The 6,778-nt window shown below is 56.9% G+C and overlaps 1 pseudogene; it reads right to left on the bottom strand.

The window, feature by feature from the left end:
- Positions 1-264: 264 nt before the first annotated feature.
- On the bottom strand, positions 265-2,949 carry LOC109943040 (uncharacterized; annotated as a pseudogene).
- Between the last annotated feature and the right edge of the window lie 3,829 nt (positions 2,950-6,778).

The raw sequence follows: 6,778 nt of genomic DNA, 5'->3' as shown, positions 1-6,778 counted from the left end.
CCATCACGGCCATGATGGATCCAACATCAAGTTTTATTTTTGAAAACATTCCCACCCACTGAAGCATCACCTTTGTTTTAAAACAAAACATTTTTGTTTGCTAAAGCAAAGCTAAGCATCATAAAATTCTTTTCAAAAAGGGTATCAAGGAAGGGTAATCAATTTCAAGGAAGGAAATGCATCAACGGTTTAGCACACAACTCCTATCACCTAATGCATCAAACAAGGTGATAAAGATTTTTAAAACATCAAGGAGGTGGCGAATGCACCGGGGCTTGCCTGGGTAACACTAGGTTAGTGTTTGTTAGGCGATGTCCGCTTGACGAGTATCCCTCGACCGAGTACTTGCTTGATTTAACCATCTTCAGGTTGGTCCATCAGCTTCATCCTGCGGATTAGCCCATACTTGGGGTCGACTTGGGTCTTCTTCCGCATCACGCGATTAATTATCGTACCTCATGAGATGCACGATGCATATGTATGAGCACGAGTATACATAGTATGAGATAGATAATCTACGCTAAAAAGGATGAAACACTTAAAACCAAGCATTAAGCATCATAGATATCATAGCAGGGCATCAACTACATCCATTAACCAAATTGACATATTACACTAGATCTATTTTTATTCCTAGCTTTTTATTAACTCTTTAAACTATGTATCTTAATTACTTGATTTATCGATTTACCTAAATCGATTATTACAATATAGGCATGCTAAATTAGTAAATTACTAACATTTATTGTGACCACAATTCTATTTATAGACCTAGTTTAGATCATTCATTAATCCACTCGCACGAATAATAAATTTGCTTACCCTGTCTAATTTGACGCGATAGTCGCAAGCACGACTACGAGTTCTGGCTGACGCCGTTGATCATACACGTCCGGCGAGCGAGGCACACAGTTTCCATTCTTGACCGAATATCCGTGGGATTCTTTTTTTTGTCGAGCTGGTGACGTGTGGCCAATACCAGAGCGTCTTCACGGCTTGGGGGCTTGGCGTAGACGAGGATGACGATCGACGACCTCGACGTGTCAGCGCAACGATTTCCATATGACGAAGAAGACGGAGTAGCCACCCCTGAATTAGGCTTTGTGGTCGAGCGTCTGACGAGTGTCGCACGAGCCTTGCTGTTCCACCATTGGATCTGACTGAAAACTGACCGACTTCCCATCTCCTCGCCACCCGACGTCATGACGAATTCATAGCGCAGGATCGCACCCGATTCTGCAACCCACGCGTGTGCTGTCAACAGGCTTGGGACCTCCGTCGAGCACACGATGCGCGAAGAGCGACATCAACAATAAGCGGATTTTGTGACATCACGCAGGGAAACTCCGAGCTGTGGCCAGCGCGTAGAAAGCAAAGCGCGCGCATGGAGTTGGGCGCAGGAAGAACAGAGGCCGGACTCAGCGAGCTGCGCGCAGGCACGCGACGACCATGGCAAGGGAGCAGAGAAAATTGTGCGGACGGCTGGAACAGAGACGGCGAGCACGCGCGCACAAAAAGCAGGGCGCGCAGAGGACAGGGAACTGCGACGACGAAACGCCATAGCTGGAGCAAGAGCGGGACGCGAACTAGGCGACGGCAGCGCGCAAGGACGATCTTGGCTAGGGGGAAAAACTCCGCGCGCAGGGATCCGAGCTGAAAGGAGCCTAGGAAGATGGACGCCATGGGAAGAGGAAGAAGCAGCTGGGCACACTGCAGCTTGGAACCGATCTTAGAAACGGCGACTGGCACGGACGGGAGGAGTTCGCGGACAAGGAAGTTTCAGCAGGCAGAGAGGCACCGCGGCCACCATGGGGAACGAGCCGGAGCTGCGCGCGCGTGCAAGAAAATCGCTCGGCAGAAAGGACGGACAGGGAGCTCCAAGCACCGAACTGCAGCCGGAACCAGAGGCACTGCGAGCAGGTAGACATGGGAGGGACCTCGCTGGCTGAGCGAGCTGGAAGAGAGAAGCAAGGGGAGGGCGCAGGGAAAGAAGAAGCGCTCGGCGCAGGGAGCTGGGCGCCAGAGCAGGAGGCTTCAGGGTGCGGCGCAGGGACACGCGCGGTCAAGCGAACTTGAGTTGGAGCCAGGGAGCAGGAAATCAGGGCGACGGCGCGTGCACAGAGAAGCGACCGCGCCATGGGCGTTCGCGGGCGGACGAACTAAGAAGCTTGAGGGAGCTCGGCGAGCTGCACGGGAGGAGCACGCAGGGAGGTACGCCGGCGAGGGAGCAGGAGAGAGAAGGGAGTGGCTGCGCGCGGCGAGGAAGCTCCAGAGAACTGCCATGGGAGCTCAGCAGAGAGGAAACGCAGGGGATGGGAGACGCGCTGGCATGGGAGGAAACTGGGGGTCGCGGCATGGGCGATCTGGAACAAGCGAGCAGAGGGGCGCGGTCCGAGCGCCGGGCGCCGGGCGGAGTCGAGGGCGTGACCCAGGGCGAGCGCCGGCTGGAAGAAGAGCAGCGCGCACTGGAAATAACGACGGCCGGGCGGTGGGATTTTTCTTCACACGTTGAGCGGCACGGCCAGGAAGATCAGCCATCGGCGGTGGGAGATAAGCTCCATGGCTGAATCCAGAGCACGCTGGAGATTCACGGCTGAAGATTGAAGCCTACGGGAGAGAGACGCGTGGGAGGATGATGATGCCGATTCTGGAATTTGAGCCACGCAGCAGTAGTGCTGGCGATGGGGATAGAGATCGAGCAGAGAAGATGCCGACCACCCAAGCTGGCGTTAAGAAATTGCCCATTGCAGATAAGAACATGGAGAGAGAGAGGATAAGGAGAGGGAGGAGAGATGTACGTAGGAGATATTTGCACAAGAGCTGGACGTTTAAGCGGTGGAATGAAATCAGCTAGGAAAAATTGGAATTTCCTTTCATCTACTTAAAAATAATCAAAATGTAGATATTTGGTTGGCTCAAACATTAAGGTCTAAAAGATGTATAAATGAGTTGAGCCAAAACAAGATCGACAAAAATATTTAGATAGGATTTGATGAATACTTCGGAGTCAGATTAATTCGTATCCATTATTTCTATTTGAAGAAAATTAGATCGAGACAAGAAACGCACGGACCGGATCAAATTGATTTCGGCTTCGACAAATTTAGACTGCGCTTGATTTAATTTAGGACAGATAATTTACTAGACGAATAAATTTCAATTATAAATCCTCGGATGAGCTGTCTCGGTTGACGAGTAGGAACAGAATTATTTGCACCGAAAACGTTAGTCGTCGAGTTCGAATTAATTTGCCTGGGATAAAAATCATCCGAGTGGGTCGGGCTTCCGAATTCGTATTTGCGCGAGCGATGTATTTTAAATAACCACCGAACGCACCGATTTTCGGAACAACTCTGTTCCGAACATCACGAAAATTTAGGAAGAGCCCGGATAAATAAAAACGATGTCGAACTCGCGACAGACAAAACAAATGCAATATAAAGATCGTGCTAGATGAAGATGATTTAAATTTTAGCATCTGTCGTATCCACTGATATTACGTGCTTAAATTCATACTCGTTGTCGAGCAGAATATAAACACCTGGGGTGTTACAGGTGACCTGGTCAAGCTCCGACTGCCACCGCTGCGCCTCTGCGCGTGCCGCTTCCGCCTCTGCTCCCAGATCGACACAGAGCAACCGAAGGTCCGCCACCTCGGCGCTCTGTTGGGAGAGGAGCGCGGTAGCCCTGGCAAGCGTGGTCCTCAGGGACCGCAGCGAACCCCAGACATCGACCTCGCGGCGGATGAACGACGACTTGGCGGCGCTCAGATCCGTCAGATCCTGAGGGAAGGAAGCGGGGCGTCACAAAGAATGCCTTAATCACGAGAAAGGTATGCCTGAAATCATTACCTGGAGGATCTTGGGAACGTCCCTGCAAAGGAACTCCAAGGTCGACCGGAGCGACCCCACCGTTGCCTCGGCACACTCATGAAGCCTGTCCCAAGACTGCTCCTCCCACTCATCGTCAAGAACGAAGAGGGGATCCGAGGCCCCACGGGTCCGGAACCGAAGCAACTGGCGCCGCCCCTCGGAACTGCGCCGCGCGGGGACAAGGTTGCCGCTCGACAGGACGGGTCGCGGTTCCGTGCCCCCCTCCTCCAAGGCACCAAGTAGCGACGCCTCGGCCATCTCAGCATCGGCGGCGACGGGTGGCTCCACGGCCAGAACGGCAACGGCCTCGGCAGCAGCCGGTGCCAGCGTCGGCAGCATGTCTGGTGAGCCCGAGGCCACGGCCGCGCCAGCAGCCTCCCCCAGCGCGACGGCCGCCTCGACAGAGGAGTCAGCCTCGGGAGCTCGCCCCACGACAACTGGTGCCGCCTGAGCCCCCCGCGGTGGGGCGTCTTGTGAGGAGGTCAGCTGGCCGGCGAGGCCCGGCGCGGCACTAGCTGTGGAAGCCGACGCCGTCTTGAGGACCTTCCGGGGAGCCAGACCGGTCGAACCGTGCCTCCGCTTGCTAAGGAGAAAAGGAAAATCAGGGTCGGGACATACGAAGGAGGAGCCAGGACGAAGATATCCTAAGATACTTACCCACTCCGGGCCATGATCAATCGTGCCTGTGGGGAGGTCTCTCGAACCTCGATCCCCGAAGGTACCACCGAGGTCTGCCCCGCTGCCGGCTTTGGTGCCATCCTCGCCTTGGGCGCCCTAGGCACCCGAGGGACGGACTGCCCAGACGCAGCCACGATGACCTGAGGATCGCCCTCCTACGCAGTCGGCACGGGCAACGGTTCTCGGGGAACAGGCAGCTCGGCCTGACTCCCCGGGGTCACCTCAACCACCTTGGCCGAGGGGTCAAGTACCCCCTCAGTCTGCCCCCGCTCTTCGGACCGGGACCCCGACGTCTCGGCCCCGGATACCGACGGCACCAGCCCACTCGGGGGCTGGCTTGACGATCCCTAGCCCAGCCTGAGATCCGGGCTGAGGCCGAGGCGGGCAGCCATGTCGTCGTCTTCATCATCGTCTTCATCGTCGTCGTCATCGTCAGGCATCTCCGGCGAAGGCTCCCTCGGGAGTCCATCCCTCTCCTGCCGACGACAGAGCCTTTCCAAGGCGTCTCGTGCCCGCGTTCGCTCGCGGGCCCGAGCCTTCTTCGCGTGCTTCTTCTCCTTCCTCTTCTCCGCGGCGACCCTCCGCGCAGCTCGGTCCACCGCGTCCTCCGGGACCGGTGGCAGGAAAGGCTTGTGAGCCCCTACCTCCTGGAGACGGACGAAGAGTCTCCACTGTGAGGACCAAGGGCAATCCGACACAAGAAGAAAGAAGGAGCGGACACTCAACAGGGACACACACCCGTGATCGGGACGCATCAAGAGCTGGGAGAGGGCGCCGGCGTCCGACTTCCCCAACGTGCCGGCTACCCGCCTATGGAGGTCGTCGACGGGAAGGGGATCCGAGGACATCCGCAAACCCTCCAAGTCGACCCCCGGCGTCATCTCCCAAAGCGGCAGTCGCCGCTCCGTCAAAGGGAGCACCCTCCGGCGATGAATGGCGGCAACCACCCCCGCGGCGGTGAGCCCTCCTTTCCGTAGCTCCTCCAGGGCCTTCAGAAGGGGCTGGAGATTCTTCTGTCTGTCGCGCGGGGTCCCGTAGCGCCAGTTATCGGCGGCGGCGGTCACCACTCGCTGAGAAAACGACGGGAGCCTCCCGTCGTCATTTCGAAGATAGAACCACCGGCGCTGCCACCCTTTGTTCGAAGACGCGAGGACGGCGGGGATGTACTGCAGCGCCCGCGCCTGCCTCAGCTGGAGGATGCAGCCACCGGCCCGCATCGCCATGCGGACCCTTCTTTCCCCCGTTGGCGAGGCAAAAAGCTCCACGGAGAAGAGATGGGTCCACAGGTCCCAGTGAGGATCAATCCCCAAGTATCCTTCACAAACCGCCGCAAAGATGGCGGCTTGCGAGATGGAGTTGGGACTGAGGTTGTGCAGCTCCACCCCGTAGACATGCAGAATCGCCTGCATAAAACGGCTTGCCGGCACTCCGAACCCCCGCTCGTGAAAGGAGACAAAGCTCACGACATACCCCGGCGGCGGGGACGGGGCGGCTCCGCTCGAAGGGGCCATCCACTCCGGCTGCGAGTCATCGGAGAGAGGGCGAAGCAAACCATCAGCAACAAGGGCCTCCAGGTCATTCGCCGTGAACGATGGAGAAAGGCCACGGTTCGCACGGCGGAACAATGGTCACCCGGTCGGCCATCACCAAGCAAAAGAGGTGGCGGCTGGAGGAACTGGGTGCGCGGTTTCCTTTCTCTGGCTATTCCCTCGGGTTGCGAAAACCTAAGTGGGAGGCGAGCAGCTGAGTAAAGAACCGTCACCAGCCCCTCTCCCGAATATATAAAGGCCCAGACGAGACCCATTCAACACTTCGCCCGAACCCGCCACAAGATTCAAAACTCAAAGCGAGACGCCCGTTCCACGAACGGCTCGCGCACGCGCAACGGCCGCCCCGTGAACCACTCGTCCCGTCGCATTAACTCTGCGGCAGGACGGGCGACACCTTTGGCAGGCGAAGCAGGCAACGCTTCACCTCCGCCATAATGACCGCGTCAAAAAAGGTACGCCACGTCATTCGATTTCATATCCCTTTCCACTTCCTCTTTCTCTCTCTTGCCACAGGGACCGGGAAAGGGGATACCCCGAAAGGGATCCTTCTCCGCGAAGGAAGCGGGCCCCGAGCCCCCTACTGATCAGAGGTTCGAAGGCTGGCCCCTCGGAAGGGTTCAACAGCCGCCTCAGAGCACTCGGGCTCCGCGCCCACTACTGGTCAGAGGTTCGAAGGCC

The sequence above is a fragment of the Zea mays genome, chromosome 10, assembly GCF_902167145.1.
Source record: "Zea mays cultivar B73 chromosome 10, Zm-B73-REFERENCE-NAM-5.0, whole genome shotgun sequence".
Taxonomy (NCBI): domain Eukaryota; kingdom Viridiplantae; phylum Streptophyta; class Magnoliopsida; order Poales; family Poaceae; genus Zea; species Zea mays.
Note: the sequence above shows the minus strand (reverse complement) of the source record. Positions and strands in the feature narration are given on the sequence as shown.